General features: G+C 38.4%; 1 long non-coding RNA gene across 1 annotated transcript; it reads right to left on the bottom strand.

Moving 5' to 3' along the window:
* Positions 1–7,457: 7,457 nt before the first annotated feature.
* Positions 7,458–16,930, bottom strand: LOC122997276. The gene is made up of 3 exons (XR_006407195.1): positions 16,919–16,930; positions 8,440–8,446; positions 7,458–7,556 (listed from the first exon to the last, which is right to left on the bottom strand). It is a non-coding gene; the product is annotated as an uncharacterized LOC122997276 (long non-coding RNA).
* Positions 16,931–17,959: the final 1,029 nt, after the last annotated feature.

Here is a 17,959-nt window from a genome sequence, read left to right as displayed (position 1 = left end):
AATAACAGAGGTAAAAAGACAGAGAAGAAGATGACAAAAACATATAACAAAACCAGGGGAGGAAGTGATAAAGGGGAAGAGAGGATGTGTACAAGGAACTTGAGGCTCACACAGAGCAACACATCCTCATAGTTTAACGACAACATAGGTTGATTGTACCATGCACTCCAGAACGACCCATAGGAGTGTTTTCTAATATGCCGCCTCTATTGGTAATTTCCAAAACCATTGTTAAAAAACACTGTTAAAAATGATGATGTTTTATGGTGTGACAACGATGTAGTTAAGGTCTGGTTAGGTTTAGCCACAAACCAATTGGTTAGGGTTAGGGAAAGATCATGGTTTGGGTTAAAATGATCACTTGAAACATGGTTTAGGTTAAAGTTACTACTTCCTTAAAGTCAGGCAACCTTTGTCGTCATGGCACATGACAATCGGAGTTACAGTTTTTTAAAAGTGTCCCGACTTGCAGTTGGAAACATGACACTTGTGGTTGGAGACGGAAAGTGAACAGTGGTCTCCTGCAGCTAAGTCCACTTTTTGCCATCTATCTATCTAGCCACCCATCCAACCTGCCACCTCCGATTATGGAAATTTGTCACTTTATATTGACGTCATCTGATGTGCATCTCCGGGTCATAATGACTACGGCTTCTAGATGGTATCTATAGGTCATTTTTGCCTTGGAGAGACGACGTGTGATGTGTCATGGCAGCTGGTCACTTGTGGCTTGAGATCTCTGACCTGTGGTTTATTTTTAAAGCACTTTTTTTTTTCCAATCTACCACGCACACCTCCATCATAATTTCCAGTGTCAAAGCAGTTAATGCAAATGAGCAAAGGTTTAAGTATCTGGAAGGTACTGCTTTATCACTCTTGTTATCGGCAGCCGTCATATTAGGAGAAGATGCCGCTACCTGCATCAAGGTGAAACTGTGAGTGCTCAGTATTTCTGTTCTTTTTCTTTTATGTGTACATACTGAAATGCGTGCAAAATGGTTTATCAGGACAGAGGCTATGGCTCCTAGTGAACGTTTTGAAAGGAGCTGGTTAGAAACAAGCAAGCAAGCAAGATAGCTAACTAGGTCACTAGCATACAGTAACTCTGGTCTAGATGGCTACTGTCATTTAGCTCATTGCAAACTAAATGCAATGTCATAACCTGTTATGACTAGACTGTATTTTTTTTTTACAGTTAGCATTACTACACTTAACATCCTTCCTTTTCTGGTGTTTCCTTTTATGTTGGTGTTAAACTACCAGACAGAAAGCTGAGTTTTGAGCAATCAACAACCACCACATGTGAGTTTGATGTGAGACTGAAACATCAGTCTATCAGATCAGTCAAGTCCAGAATTAAGTTTAAACCTTAAAAAGTTGTTGACTTTGCATTTCTATCAGAATCAGAATCTGGTTTATTGCCAAGTAGGTTTGCACATACATACATACAAGGAATTTACCTTGGTGTTGTTGTGCATAACAGTCAGAAATATACACAAAATCAAGTAATCCCAAATAATATAAGAAAAGGAAAGAATTTGCAATAAAATATATGTAAAATATATTCTAAGTGAGAAGAGCTGCTACAGGTTTCAATTTTAAATATTAAATAGAAGAGAATGAGATGAAATGTACTAAATATTGACCAGGAGTAGAGAGTATATACAATATGATAATAATAATAATAATAATAATAATAATAATAATAATAATGCAAGTAGCATTAATGTAACGTGCCATATTAGATCAAAGATCACGGATGTGCAGATATGAGATTATGGGGTATTATGTTAATATAATGTGTAATGTCCGTGGGGGTAGAGTCCGTGTCTTGTTGATGAGACCAGCTGATGATGGGAAGAAACTGTTCTTGTGGTGTGTGGTTTTGGTCTTGACAGACCACAGCCTCTTGCTGGAGGTTTATGTCTGGGGCGGGAGGGGGGGTCGGCTATGATCTTTCCTGCTCGCCTCAGTGTTCTGGAGGTGTGCAGTTCCTGGAGGGACGGCAGATTGCAGCCGATCACCTTTGATATGATACTCTGCAGTCTGCCCTTATCCTTGGCAGTGGCAGCAGCATACCAGATGGTGATGGAGGAGGTGAGGATGGACTCAGTGATGGCGGTGTAGAAGCACACCATCATTGACTTTGGTAGGTTGAACTTCTTCAGCTGCCACAAGAAGTATATCCTCTGCTGAGCCTTCTTAGTGAAGCCGTTGATGTTCTGCTCCCACTTGACGTCCCAGCTGATTATGGTTTCCAGGCTTAATCAAAATGAATATTACAAAAATTTACACTGAATTATCTCTAAGTGAATAATTTTCCACCAAATTAAATGCAGTCTGAGATATCTTGAAAGCAAAAGTGGCACTTCAATTTGGAAGCCTGACTTGACAAGAGTCTTATCCTCCTGATGTCTGTTACTGTATACTCCCCTTGACCTGAAGAAAATAACCCTCCCTTGATACACCCCTTTGGTAAAGCCTCTTGATTGAATTTTAAACCTAAAATTAATTTTGCATGAAGAAACAACCTGCACTCAACAAGTAAGGGAATAACTCCTACTGAGCAGAGAGACTTTATCATTTATTCAATGTATACAAACAGACACTAATTGATTTTTGCTGTAATAGATGTGTAATAGTATTATTATTTATCTATGTAGCACATGTGCTGTATGCAAGTCTGCAAGCATGTGCTTTATAGATTTATTTATTCATTTGCAGCACATTGTGCCAGTGTACAGTCCTTCTGTAGCGGACAAATTCCACAACATAACAAAAAAAGTAGCATCCATGGCCTGTACATTACTTTCTACCATAATTCCATAATGCAGAGTGGTGCATTTAATAGATGCAAAAATTACTGTTGTGTTCTACTAATTACTATATAGATAAAATGATCTCGATTTGCTGATCACTATTCAGTAAACTATTTAGTGTCTCTTTTATAAGGAGTAGTGAATGAGCAAACAAGGGAGTGGTTTAGGACAAAGAAGTGTTTTCTTTGCCTTGTTTTACAGCTGCTATAAACCATTTATTAACACTACAAATAATCTTTAAATGATTTTAAAAATTCCAGGTTAAAAAGAAGAACCAAAGACAATTTATGTGCCCAGATGGTGTATAATTTTTATAAAAATATTAAAAAAAGAGGCAATGATTAACTTTTCCTATAATGGTTGGGTTAGGGATTAGGGTTAGACATTACCTGAAAAACTGAAAAACTGGAGAATAAACAACTTAAAAACCTCTGCTCCAGAGAATTATTTATATAACAAAAAATCTCACATGCAACATGACAGTTTCTGTGTGGAGCATGTATCTAACCAGTGCTGAACTTTCTAATAGCTGGATTGAAAAGATAGCAGAGCATCTTGTTAGAAAAGAGCAGCAAGATTTTTGACATGAATCACAACAGTGAATGTGAAGTGGAATTTGTCTGCTGTAATAAAAGTGCTGGATTAAAGGTCCAGTGTGTAGAATTTAGTGCATCCAGCAGAATGGACTTGGCAGAAATGGAATATAATCTTCATAAGTATGTTTTAATTAGTGTATAATCCCATGAAAATAAGAATTATGTTTTTGTTACCTTAGAATGAGCCCTTTATATCTACATAGGGAGCGGGTCCTCTTCCATGGAGGCCGCCATGTTGCACCGCCATGTTTCTACAGTAGCCCAAAACAGACAAACCAAACACTGGCTCTAAAGAGGGCATTTCACGTTTTTCGCTAGATGCCACTAAATCTTACACACTGGTCCTTTAAATTGCATCCTGAACCTTTCAAGAAGTCAAGTCAGTTTTATTTATACAGTGCACAATCGCAACAGAAGTTATCTTAGGGCACTTTTCACATAGAGCAGGTCTATACTGTTTAATTTACAGAGACCCAATATTCCCCCATGAGCAAGCACTTGGCGATGGTGGCAACGAAAATTTTTATTTTTTTTAAAGGAATATCCAATTACCCTGTAACACTTTTCCAGACCCGGTAGTCCATAGAAAAAAAGTTAGGATGACAATTTCAAATGTATTTGTTTGTTCATGTCTTTTGAGCATTTCTGTTATTTATCTACTAACCTTTATTTACCCTCCAGTTCCACCTCTCTCTCTCTCTTATAAGAAAATCCAAGCTGTCATCTTATTGGCTGAGGCTTTACCATGATTTTAACTGCAACAGGACTGCTTACACTACATTGAACTGTTCTGTACGAACATTATTATCCACTGCAGAAGCGACACACGCAACCAACTCACACAGAGTTATGAATCACATAGAGCCTCATAAAAACTGCACATGTGAGTACACAGACACAAGAGAACATCACATTAGGAAGTGAGTTGCATGTTAGAAAATGAGAATGGTCATGTGCTTATAACATAAAAACCCTCTTTAAATTGGTTTTTAAAGGGCCATGAAATCAGGCATTGTCCTGCATTAGCATCATTACCTTGGTTGTAAGTGCTTTAAGTGTGACTGTGTGTGTCTGCCCGTGAACATGAAGTGCTTTTACATACGTTTGAATGCCTGCTTTTACGTGTGCATGATTATATTGTGTTCGTGTGTGTACACTTTGCAGGCAGTTTCCATGTTGGAGGCATGCCTCCCACCTTTCTTCACCTACACTGTTTCCACATAATAACTGCTGTGTTGTGTCCACACAAACAGCAATACAGGATTATGTCCTTTTCTACTGTATAAGCCACTTCTGAGACTTTTACCTGCCTTGGAAGAGAAAACAAAGGCTAAAAGAAAAGTAGTATATGTACATCTGAACATGTGAAAATACTGGAAGCCATTCGCTGCAAGAGATATGTGGAATAGACATTCAGAGTGCTAACAAGCTGTAAACTGATGCATGACTGCTTGTATTTACTGCTAGCTCTCCATTCTAAATTATTCCAGTTTATTATTGTCTTGTGCAACAGGAAATATATACTGTGTAGGTGAGGTAAAATTCTCCTCCGCATTCAAAGGTTACATAAACACATCCACCAAGCATAATCTTCTTTTAAAAAGGAATAGTTTGACATTTTGGGGAATATATTTTCTGCCTGAGAGTTAGATGAGAATTCAATACCACTCTCCTATCTGTTCGGTAAATATGGAGCCACAACCAGCAGCCATGTAGCTTAGCTTAGCATAAAAGCTGGATACAGAGAAACATTTATTCTGGTGTGAGGTGAAAATTCCACCTACCAGCTCACTGGTGTGCTGTAACATGTTATATCTTGAGGTGTAAAATCGACAAGCTGTGGTTTTACATGGGGTCATGTATCAGATTATTTCTTGGTCAGGCGCTGTCACCGTCACTTTACTTGTATTTTGTTCAACAACCAACTAATCCACTTGACCCTTCACTAAGCACCTGCCCCCTTATTTACTGTTCTTATGCCTGTCAAGCTATCCATTTTCCAGATTTTCAGATGCAATTTACAATGATAGCAAAATCTGCATTAATTTTTAGTACACAAAAACAGGTCTCTCATTTTTAGTCAACAGAATTTTGCCAGCTCAAATGACAACTAGGAGATTTTATTAGCTGTAGCTTGCTGGCTAGCTATTCAATGTTAGCACTGAACTGGATGAAAACTCCATCTGCTGCTGATTCATATGGAAATGAGAAACCTGTAAAAGAGTCTGAAATATGCATTTGATCATATCTTCCAAGGACTAAAGAAGCACTTTTGTTCTGGTAGTGGAGTAGCTAGTTAGCCCCAGTATTATAGTTAAATGTTACTATATGAAATAATGTTATATCAAACAGTTTTGGGTTTTTTTTTTGTCACAGAAAAAGTGAGAGAATTTAAAATACTCAATATGTGCATATCTTATTCTAACCTCTACATCCACATAATGTAATGTAGCTAATCATATGCTAACTCTTGGCATTGGAGGTAATGCTATGTTACTGCTGGAGGTCTTAAGTTAGCGAGGCATGCCAAATTTAGCAGCTTACATCCACAGCATGCATGCAGTTTAATCCATTATTCCTTACACTTTTACTCTTATATTTTGGGTTTTAGAAATGTGATAAAAAATAAAACCATTCTTACTAGAGCCACATGCACACCACTTTGGCATGTAGAGAAGTTATAAGGTTGGAAGGCCTGCTATGCCTAGTTATGGTTGCAACACTATGATTGAAAAATAATGATTGCTGTTTTGTTTGGGGGTTTAGTGAATGGTCAATTGAAATTAAATTGTAATGCCTCTATGTATGTCAAACCTGGAGGTGAGGCACTTAAACACTTTCACATCAGTTCAACCTGCACTTTTCACCCCTCATGGGGGCTTAGCAGGGCCTTGTTGTGTCTGGTGAAGCCAGTGAAAGCAGTGACTTGGAACTGCAGCCAAGACAAATACAGCAGGGGTACATATTCTTCATTTATGGTGTCGACTCAGAAGAATGAAATTTTATTCCCACACACACACACACCCCCACACAGTGCTGAGGCTTTAAAACAAAACAACTTCCCAACGAATGCAAAAGTATGTTTCGAGTCCTCGATTAGCAACATTAACAAAACACAAACATGGAATAGTCAAACCCATAGCGCACTGTTATATAACCAATGTTTGTTGTGTTCCTGAATGGTAATGCATGTGTAGGATTAAACAATTTTTTTCTCTGTATGCAAACAAACACACACACACACGCACAACAGATTTGGGTCAAAAGGATTGACTACAATGACTGATGCAGTCATTCTAAATTGATGAGAGAATGATTTTCTGTTTGTGGCAACTCAGGCATGCAACCAAACATTTTGACATTACTGTTTGTGTGAGAGTGAGCATGTGTTTGTTAAAGTTGGAGGGAGAGAGAGAGAGTGAGAGAGAGAGAGATGCTAGATTCACAGGTGTATGATAGATTCACAGGTGTGTGTGTTTGTGTCTGTATGTGTGTGTGCATGTGTTTATTTCATTAGTGTATGTGTTACTGCGTCAGCATAAAGACCAAGAGGATATATACGAAGAGGATATATACTCACAACCTCACTGCCTGCCTCTCAGTCTGAGGTCTTGACTTTTCAGTGGATGGCTTCAACCCCTAGACCTTGAAAATCACAGTTGATAAATAAATTTATAATGGGTTAAAAGGGTGTGTTTAACTTTGATGTAAAGCACACTCAATAGGTTTAAAGACTTTTGAGATTTATCGTCACCCCTTGTTCCTCTGACTTACCAGGGCACTCCAACTAAAGGAAAAAAAGACCAAATTGCTGCAAGTATCAATAAAAAATGAATAAATAGATAAATAAAATAAAATAAAAATACTTTTCTCCACCAACAGAGTGCATTTGAAGGTGCAGAATTTAGTGGAATCTAGCGGAACGGACTTGGCAGAAATGGAATAATATACATAGTATGTTGTAATTAGTGTATAATCACCTGGAAATAAGAACTGTTGTGTTTTTACTACCTTAGAATGAGCCCTATATATCTACATAGGGAGTGGGTCCTCTTCCTCGGAGGCCGCCATGTTGTTACAGTAGCCCAGAACAAACAAACCAAACACTGGCTCTGGGGAGGGCCTTTCCTGTTTTTCGGTTCTCCTACATGCTTGGAAGGGATTGGTGAGGGGAGGGGTATTCAGTTGGTTGCTATCTGCAACCTCACAGTGGTCCTTAAATTCTTAAACTGAAGTTATAATATGATTTAAGTTGGAAGGTTTTAACAAGACAACAAATATTCAGGAGTCCATTTCCTAATTGAATCCATACTCACCATCAACATTTCATCCTGGTACCACGTCCTCACGAAACATAAAATTAAACTCTCCCACATAACTAATCAGGCCAGCAAAATAATTGGTTCACCCCAAATTCCCTTATCTGAACTGTACACCCAGACAGTGATGAGGAAGGCCACTGTGATCAAGCAGGACCCCTCTCAGCCCCTCCACCAATCCTTCCAGTTACTGCCATCAGATCGACGCTACAAAGTCCCACTGGCCCAGAAAAACATCTACAAAAAATCTTTTATTGCCTCTGCAATCAACCTGAACAAACTAAAATAAGCACTGTACTCTTTCCTGCTTAATATAGTTTTAACTGTATGTGTGTGTTTTTACATTGCTTTAAGTGTGCATTGTTATGCTTTGTCAGAGGATAATTTCTGTTACTTGTGACAGACAATAAAGTTATCTTATCTAACAAGATAAGTAAAATTTTGGTGCATGGAACAAACACCAAAAAAGTGATGTGAAATTACCTCAACCCAGTGGGAGATACTGTATTTTCCACTTGGTTTAAGACTGTTTAAAGACTGAATACGGCATTGAATTAATCGTTAATGTCGGTCATGTTATTGTTGTGTAAGCTATTTTTAGAGTTAACGATTTTCGCTGATGGTTTCTTGTCCCTCATGTATGCTGATGGGGATCTGGAGAACTATCCCGTCTATCAGTGACCAGCTGAGGTCACAACCTCCTACTTGGCAGCTCAGTCTATACAGTGAAGCAGGTTGAGAGAAGGGTCAAGAAGACAAATACGATAAATAATTGATTGGTCACATACACCAGGTTGCTGCAATCAATCTTCCTGAATAACTGTACTTTTACAACTCCTTTTTTTGCACATATTAAGGAAGAGGGCAATGGCAATAGTTTCACAAATGTTTACCCTTATAACAGGTCATATCTGGTATGAGCCCCTCAGACGGTAGACACCAGAGAGACTTTAGAGGTAAATATTCATGAGAGTGGCATGCTGCTGATAGCCAGCAACTTTTTTGACAATGTGAAGCCACTATCGATGGCAGGTCGAGCTGACCAGGGTTCAGGTACGGCCTGCATCCTTTCTTGGTGTTGGCAATCGAGTTCAGTGTATGTCATGGCCTGTTAGAAAAGTTTGGTGATAATTACATCCCTTAAATAATACAATAAATATTACCAGTACTACTTATCAATATGGAATGAATGATAATGAAAAAAGGTATGGTTTAAATAAAACTGGACCTGGATTCCATGTTCCTCTGCATTTAAAAGTTGTTATTATTCTGGTTTAAGTACATGTTGATACAGGAAATAGTTGCACACACAAAACTTACTTTAATTTTATGTGTGACCAACTACAGCTGTTCCTCAGGCAAAAAAAATACACCTGTAGTTGGCCGAAATGTCACAAAAGATTTTCACAATTTCCACAGTTAATATTTGAAATATTCAAAAGATATAATTCCTTTCTCTTATTTTCTTTAAATATAACCCCATTTAAAACACATATCTTTTGGATGCATTACATTCTGGTCTATAGAGGCAAATGCTGGTGGAGAAATAGGTCTGTCTGCCCTTTTTTGGTGGCTATCACCATGTGTATCATGGTTATGCAGGCAAGTGGACCTAAATGCAGAAACAACAGGCAGGCGACAAGAACTGAAGAAAATAATTATTTACCAGACTCTGATTACTGGCAAAGACGAAAACAGAACAGGCTGACCTGAAACACGAGGAGCAAAAATAAGGAACAAAACACAAAAGCTGCAAACACCAGGATACATCGACCACAAACTGACAAAGAACTTAAAGAGCAGACAGGGGAAAACAGCCTGAGCAGGACTACAGCAAAACACGAGAAACACAAGGGGTTACAAACTGACAAGAATAAATCCAAAGCAAGGCAGAGATAAAACTAGAGAAAACAAGAGCCCTGGGGCCTGTACTATGAAGCAAGTTCAACATACCCAGGATATCTTTTCATTACCTTGCTTCACTGAGCCTAACACTGGCCGTCCAGATAACCAGTACTATGAAGCTGGCTATCAACTAGATCAGTCAACTCTGGAATTTTCCCATCCAGCTACAAGCTCGTTCATGTGAAAGAGGCCGGGTCGTTAATTACGAGCGACATCATCAGAACCATGAATGAAGTGCTTCATATGATATGAGATAAAACAACGATACCAAGTACCTGCAGAAAACTTCTGTTTTAGGGAAAGCAAAACGTCATATTCAATGAAGTGAAATGTAAACGACAGCCTGTAATCATACAACAGAATAAGAAGATGTAGAAAAAATAGAAATAATTTCCAAATATTAAAAGTTAAGGCTTAAAATACATGTCATATATAATAATTCCTACAAGTATAGAGTGAGTATTTTTTGCTATTTAGTTGGACGATGAAGAGACCATTCTGAATGTGTCGCATAAATGAAAAAATTAAAAGTAATGCCAGACTGTTTCTGCTACCGAAGCAAAGAGTGGAAATGTAGTTAATGACTGATGAGGTCTCTCTGACCCAAATGTTGCATTCATAATCATGGGAGCCAATTAACAGCGTGTGGATTATTTTTCTAATAAAAGACAATCCTTCGTTTTCATTTCCAGTTATCATCACACAGTTGTCTCATGTTATTCTGAGCTGCAGTGATGAAATCAGAGTATAAAATCATCCACACTGTCAGCTGTCACTCTGGGGATAAAATTAACTTTGCACAGTTAAAATGCGGCTAAAATCATCATTATGTGTTTAGTGTCGTAAACAATCTCTCCATTTATTAGAAGCTCTGTTTTAAAACCAGAGTGGAAATAGGAAGTCTTTAACGATAAAATGTTTCCACTGGCCTATAAAAATATATATTGCTCTTTTAACTTGTCACTTTATTGTAATTCAGGACTTTCGTCCATGTTGGGATCCTGTAGGAATGATGATTCCTTTTTTTTCCAGTGATCAGATTGGTCAGTTTTCGAGGTGTTGTGATCCAGTCCTCTGAAGTTAAACTGCACCAGAGCAGGTTAGCTGTTCAGCATAAGTTACCAATTTACCCTGGTAAGAAGTGAACCACCGATGTAACCCTGAAGTTACCTCACTAACCCCAAATCCTGCTTCGTAGTACAGACCCCTCGACTCAAAGGAAAAAACAATATGCAATATATGTAATATGTAATGCTCAAGCCTCATATAAAGGAACACAAATGGCAAATGTAGTTATCACAAACACTTTGTAACCCAGAGCACATTCAAAACACACACAGAGCAACACCAAATACCCCAAAACACAAAAAGTCCAGAAACAGAGTCCTTGACAATGTGTGATTGTTGAATGTTGCTGCAGTTGTTTCTGAGGAGGATTTTCACTTTTAAAAATTAACTATTTTACTCATTAGTAAGGAGTGTGAGGGCCGGATATTTCAGCCTGGTCGCCAGAATAAAACTTCGGCATTGTATGTTTCTGCAAACCACAGAAACGTTGAATATCTACGTTTCAACACGTGAAATACGTAGCATATTAACATTTCAACAATACGTATCATATCAAAATGTCAACAAAACGTATTATATCAACCTGTCCAAAATACATATCATCTCAACATTTCTAAAGTGACGTAGTTCACATGTGAACTATATGAGTTGATCTTTCCTATATAGGAGGAGGGGGGGCGGGTGGATGGTTAGTTAGTTTGTTGGCAGCAAGTTGGAAATCAGCAGAGAACACGGTTCGAGACCACCTCGAAACCGAAACCAACGTCTGCTTCCCGTTTCAACCGACAAAAGCGGGTGTTTTTAGCGAGACGTCAGGACATTTGCAGCCATTTTTCTAGCAAGAAAACCAGCTTTTTTTTAGTGAGACATCGGCCGTTTTTATTTTATTTTTTAATTTTATTTTACCCAAATCATGATCTTTCCGTAACCCTAACCAAATGGTCTTTGTGCCTAAACCTAACCAGACCTTAACCACAGCGTTGTCACACCATAAAACATCATTATTCAATGGGTAGAAATGTTAATATGCTACGTTTGTAGAAATGTTGATATGATACGTATTACACGTGTTGAAACGTATATATCCAACGTTTCTGTGGTTTTCAGAAACATTCAATGCAACTGGGCTGGATACACACGAAACACTCTTTGTTTAAGACAGGCTTGTGACTGTCTTGCCTGTTGGGTTTCATGATCCATCTGGGGAAAACTTGAGTGGGAGGAGTAAACGTGCAGCAACATTGAGGTCAATAACTACTATTGAACTGTCCTTGAGCAAAGCACTTAAACCCCTGCAGCTCAATGATCAGTGGAGCAAGACAGTCGCACAGTGCGAGCCAAAGCAGTGCCAAGGAGAGAGCGAATGGATATGTACAACCATGCCACCCTGCAAGTATTCCCCAAGGTTGCTGTTTCTAATAAGAAGACATTCTTAGTAAACTCGAAGAGTGAGACAAACTGCTTTTATGGAGACAAATGAAAACATTCTGTTTTCAGACACAGATACAAATAAAAGGAGACACACGGAGAAGATATAAGCAGATCCAGAGCCAGGACATTGAAAGAGAGATAAAACTTTGAGGTTTGCAAAGTGCGGAGGAGTTTTAAGGAGTGTATGATTTGCAGTTTCCTTTGGACACCACTTTAGCAATCACTTACAATACCACGAGTGGAGTGAGGGAGAAGATGGGAAGGGTGTCAGATTAAAACTTAAAGCTGGAACGGAAAGTTTCACCACTGCACTTGTCTACAGTTTGTTTCTGCTGCACTGTTCTTACAGTATGAGTCAGAATATGAATGTGGTCTATAATGTAAAGAGTAAGAAGACAGCAGCCAAAAACCCCGCTGGGCTGGTACCCAACATCCTTTAGTTTTAAGTTCCTAAAGCAGAGTGAGAGGGAAGGAGGAAGAGAGAGGAAGGAAGTATTAGCGATTTGCTTTGGCTGCTGTTCTGCCAGCTACTTAACATGAGGAGAGCAAATCCCCTTTCATAAATAAAGGCTCAGCTAACTGCTACTGTTGGCTCGGTACTCTTCAATACTGCACTGAGCTGGCAGAATGGAGAAGCACTTATGGAGCTCATCACCCACAAGCTTGTGGCTTATGCTGCCAGTGGTTTTCAGTCTGGGGTCACAAACACCAGTATGAAATCTTATGAAAAAGGAAAAGTAGAAAAAAAAAATCATAAAGCTAGGAGAATGCTTTTTAATTTGGGGGTGTCATGGTCCTGAAATGTTGAGATCCTCTGCTATACTTTGCATAGATGCCTGAGCAATTGAGCTTGTTTCAAATTCAGAAGGGAAGCAGTCCCCCACTTTCTGATGATTTATAAAATGCTGTTTTTCATATCAAGTAATAATCTGCAGCTAAAGAGATTCTGTGTTAACTCACTTACAAATGTACCTGAGTAGAATATAAGCTTTACTCAAGTCTGTTTTTGCTGATAATATACCAGTGTGATTACTGCTTTACTACCACTTAAAAACAGTTACCTGGGTAACAGACCTTAATGCACAGCATTCACAAACTCATAACTCAGCAGTCAGTAACGTCACTGAAAGAGTTAAAGTTGTTGAGGTTGGTGCAGTCGGTCTCCAAAGCAACTACCCACTAAATCTGATTCACTTTGAGCACAAAACTGTTTTGTAAGTGTCTCTTATTTGTAGCTCTTTTACAGTGCACAAACAACAGTGGTAACAAGGAGTGTTTCAATTAATTGCCCATAAAGAAGATTGATGTGAACCCTGAACCAACTGAACTCTGAAAAACCATTTGGTTTTTTTGAAAAAAAAAAAATCTTATTACTAAATCTTTTTTGTTACTTCAGACAGAGCAAAGGAGTCATATATTAGTTGACTGGCATCAGCTGTTTCATTCATACTCCCCAGTCACTGGCTCATTCTCCAGGTGTATGGCTATCAGCTGACTTGTAACATCCAATCAGAGACTTTTCTACCCTAACCCTAACTGTATAATCATTTACCATAAGGGTCTCTGACTGAAATTAGAGAAATAGGCCATGCTTTTAAATATGAACTTAATAATATGGACTTTTGAAAGAGTTGATGTTATGATGGCAATAAACTGGCATCACCATTTCGTAGACTAATTCTTTACTGGTGACGTGCAAAATCTGGATCATCCAAATCACCGGGTCAAATGTACATTTTGGCTCAAACTAATCCATTTTCAGCAATACTTATAAGTAGGGTTAGAGGACTGTTGTTATACACATTAACCAATGTTTTCTTGTTATGATGTTGTCCTAGGAACTTAAGATTCTCCTTCTTCTTCTTCTGTTTTCACTTCTTTATAGTAGTATTTCATATTGCATTTTGATTTGACATCTTTTCATTTGTATATTTATTTGTTAATCAAAACTGAGTATACTTAATCTTTTAGAGACATCCTGCCTCATATTCATACAGTTCAATGTGTTCATACGGTTTCCTGCTATTACACACAATAACTCGAGAACAGCTGGATGTTGAGTGCTTTAGAGCACCTGTAATATTTGCAGCAAGAGGAGAGTGTTAGTCCTACACTTTCTCAATCCACATTTCATTATCAAAAACATAAATAACTTCCAGTCTCAGTAATAACAGTTACTGTTCTAATACTTCTGATATTATAAACCATATGGCTATCTTGTTAAACAGTGTTATTTTCTCTGGGGAGGCTATAAGTTGTCGAGAGAGGAGAAGGAGAACTTCAGCTATAAGGGGAAATTTAAAGCTGCTACTATGTGTCAAGTAAAATTTGTTGCTTGTTGTGATTAACACCCAGAAAATATATCACTGGACTCAGCAGTTCCTCTCTACAGACTACGGTTTTATCAGTTTTCAACTTATCGTCTTGGTTTTAAAGCCCACAACTTTATTGTTTTAGTTCACTCACACGTCTCTCATCAACCTTGTTTCCAGTAAAAAAAAGCGACTAAAGATCATAGTGGAGCATTTAGCTGCTAAGGATCCAGATATTTCCTTCAGGAGTTGGTGGAGAACAAAAAAGAGCTAAAAGGAGAGTGAGTATTGGACTTAAATCCATCAGGTGCACACAAACCCAACTCCAAATGAATGTTAATGTTGCTGTTTGTCTGCTGGATGTGTTAATAAGAAGTTATTTGTGTTCGCCGTATCAACTTTATAAAGTGATGAAATGTTGTCATGTTTACTGCTTGTTGTGGTACCCCGAAGTGGCCGAAATCAATTTGTACTGCTTTAAGATAATTTTACACGTGCACTGCAACTGCAAGTGAAACAATCTTTCTTTTAATTGACTTAAAGTTGATGGTTTCTAATCTGTGTATATGGCAAAGCATTGGTCAATTTGGATATTTTCTAATCTGGACTTGTTTCTGTCTTCAAATGAACCTTCAAATGTTGTATTTTCAACTTGGGGAGTCAAAGTATACATTGTATGCTTGATAGGTGTCATTTCTAAGAACACTGTTTGGTGACTGATAATATAAATGGATGTCACCCTGTTCCCTTTCCAAAAATGAGAGTGATTCTACTTTTTTTAAAAATTATTTTTGAATTGTGGTGTCATGCTAGGAATAAGAAAAGTCATTTCCATTTTTCAACAACATCAGACATACCTTACAACTCACAAAGCTTTCAGAAAGTTTATAGTTACGAAGAGTCCTGAGGTCATTCAGACAAACTTCTCTTGTGAACAGAATGTCTTGACAGCAGTGTGTATTAGGTCGATATGTATAAGGTCGATAAGCCTACTGTACAATGCATATGAATTGGTCAGTGTTACTATGACGATAAGCTCCAACTGTCAGTTTGGTAATTTGACAGAGCCAGAGCAGCGTTATCAGTCAGGACAATAAACCAAAAAATAAAAAGAACACTTGACTGGTGTTTTTGGAGATGCTTTAATCTGGTCACAGCTCAAAGACAAACACTTTGTGCAAAATGTGTGGAAGGTAAAAAAAACAGGTGACATGTTTTGTCACTGTTCCTCTGTGCACACCTCTTTTCCGGTTTGCTGTCAGTTCATATTGGAATCAGATCTGAGTTACATCCAAGAATAGATATGAACAGTCATCCAGAAAAATCAGATATGAGCAGCTATTCAGGAATGAGCATGAAGGCCTGCAGTGTGGGTGCAGCCTTTGTCCTCAAATCAGATCAGATACTCTTATTACTGCTGGCTTTAGCTAAAATGGCACAGTGGGGGGATTTAGAAAGCAGAGCTTACATGCTATTTCTACAGTCTAGCTGTCAGTGCACGCCTTGTTCATATGGTAAAGATTACTGTCCTAATAATTGCATTCATGAGATGTATTCATATCTGTTAAATCCCTTGAGTCCCTTTGCAGTCAACCAGCATCGACCAACTATCTGCAGCCCTTTTTTCTGCGTGCAGGTAAAGGGTTTCATTTCAGCAAGATATAGAAACATTTTGGAAATACCTTTGCAACATGAGCATCAATAATTCAAAATCTATTCCACTGTATAGTCGGAATATCAAACCAAATAAACTTATTTTGTGTCCATGTCCAGTTTTTTGTGTGTTCATGATCAAAGTGCTTCTTTCCAAACAAGAAACAAGTTCAGAAATGAGTAAATAGTTCAATAAAAATGAATCAGTAGTTTAAAGGGTGTGCTGATTTTATATGAAAAACAGTAGAAAGTAGAAATCTTTTGAAATTGTTCTATAATTACTACTGAAGTAGGAGGGAAACCAAGCCTTTGTATGTGTGTGTGTGTGTGTGTCAGATGTTAAACTTTGTAAGTTCCTTGTTATGGATGCTGTAAGCAACTAGTTGTCTGATTTATACATAGAGCCACTTGAAACTGCTGTCCAACATTTATCAATGGGAGTTTCTTTATGTTTGTGACTCTTGGAGCGTGTGAACGTACATGCACGTGAATCATACAGCATCAATAAATGTTTTGACAGCCCTTGTCTAAAAGTAGCCCCTCATTAATTATTTGCAATACATTCAGAGAGTTAGTATAGAGGACGACAGATCAGAAGGTTGCTTACCATTAGGACTTTCATTATTTACATCCCATTAAATAAGCGGAGATGGAAAACATTCTGCTGAGATTTTATCACTGTTGACCCTTCAATGGGAATCTGTTTTTTATTGGATACAGAAGCATTTGTATGCAGTGTGGTTGTTTCTCAGTGATGTGTCTTGTTCTCTTGGGCTTTCCAGGGCCATGCGCAGCAAAATGGTGTTTTGTTTAACCCCCTTAGATTCAGTTTTCTGTAATGTCCCCATTAAAATCATCCTTGTCCAACATATATTAGTGCCACATTTGGCACTAACATTTATTGTGTTTCTATAGTTTATAAGTAAAACTGGGTGGGAATAGGTCTGACAGTATGTATTGGGAATCAATATGTCTCTGGAATGAAGAATGGGTATTGCATTCTGTGCATTTCATAACAAAAATGCTGTTAGTTGGCAGCTGCTGTTTGTTTACCTACAGAGTCAAAGATTCATGCATTGTTTTTTTTGTGCGGTATTGATTAATGCTAGAAAGCAAAGACACTGTATTAAACAGCAATGAAAATGTATTGGTTAATGTATTACTTTCTGTGGCAAATTTATTAGAATTAGAGATATGGGGTTTATGCTAACTGGCGGTCAAGCCAGACTAACCTTTTCAATGGTGATTTAGTTATGTTTTTCAAGGATGGTTTGCTTGATGTTTCTAGCCTCTGACCAACTGGGTCCTCAGGCCTCCAACCCTTGTTTAGACAATTACAAAAGTCGGATATATTCACACATCAGAGACCCTGCATTTCTCCAGGCCTCCTACCCTCCAACCAGACCTTCAACACATCAACCCACCAACACAGAAACCCTGCATCCTCCCAAACCTCCAGGGCTTCAGGGGCAGTCAGAATCGTTTAGTTCCCCAGTGTAGGCTGCCAGCCCTGGGTTTAGAGTGGAGCCGAGAGCTGACTGGGACATCCGACTCTGGAGTAACTGCCTGGGTCAGCAGTTTTAAGTCTGAGAAAGAGGGAAGAAGATGAGGAAAAGAAAGAAAGAGACAAAATGAGAAAAAAGAAGGGAACCAAGGCAAAAGAGTGAGAGAAAAAGAAGAGAAAGATGACCATGTAAAGAAGAAAGAAAAGATACGGTATGGTGTGTGTATGTGAGTGTTTGTTCCTTTGGGAAAGGCTGTCAACAGTCAGTTGTCAGTGTCCGACAGGCTTTTGGCCCTCAGGGGCCCCTGTCACCAACCCTGAACACCTCGGGGTGACGGTGTACGACAGAGAG

The sequence above is a fragment of the Thunnus albacares genome, chromosome 14 (genome assembly GCF_914725855.1).
Source record: "Thunnus albacares chromosome 14, fThuAlb1.1, whole genome shotgun sequence".
In the NCBI taxonomy this organism is placed as follows: Eukaryota; Metazoa; Chordata; class Actinopteri; order Scombriformes; family Scombridae; genus Thunnus; species Thunnus albacares.
The sequence above is the reverse complement of the archived record's forward strand: the minus strand, read 5'-3'. Positions and strand labels throughout refer to the sequence as shown.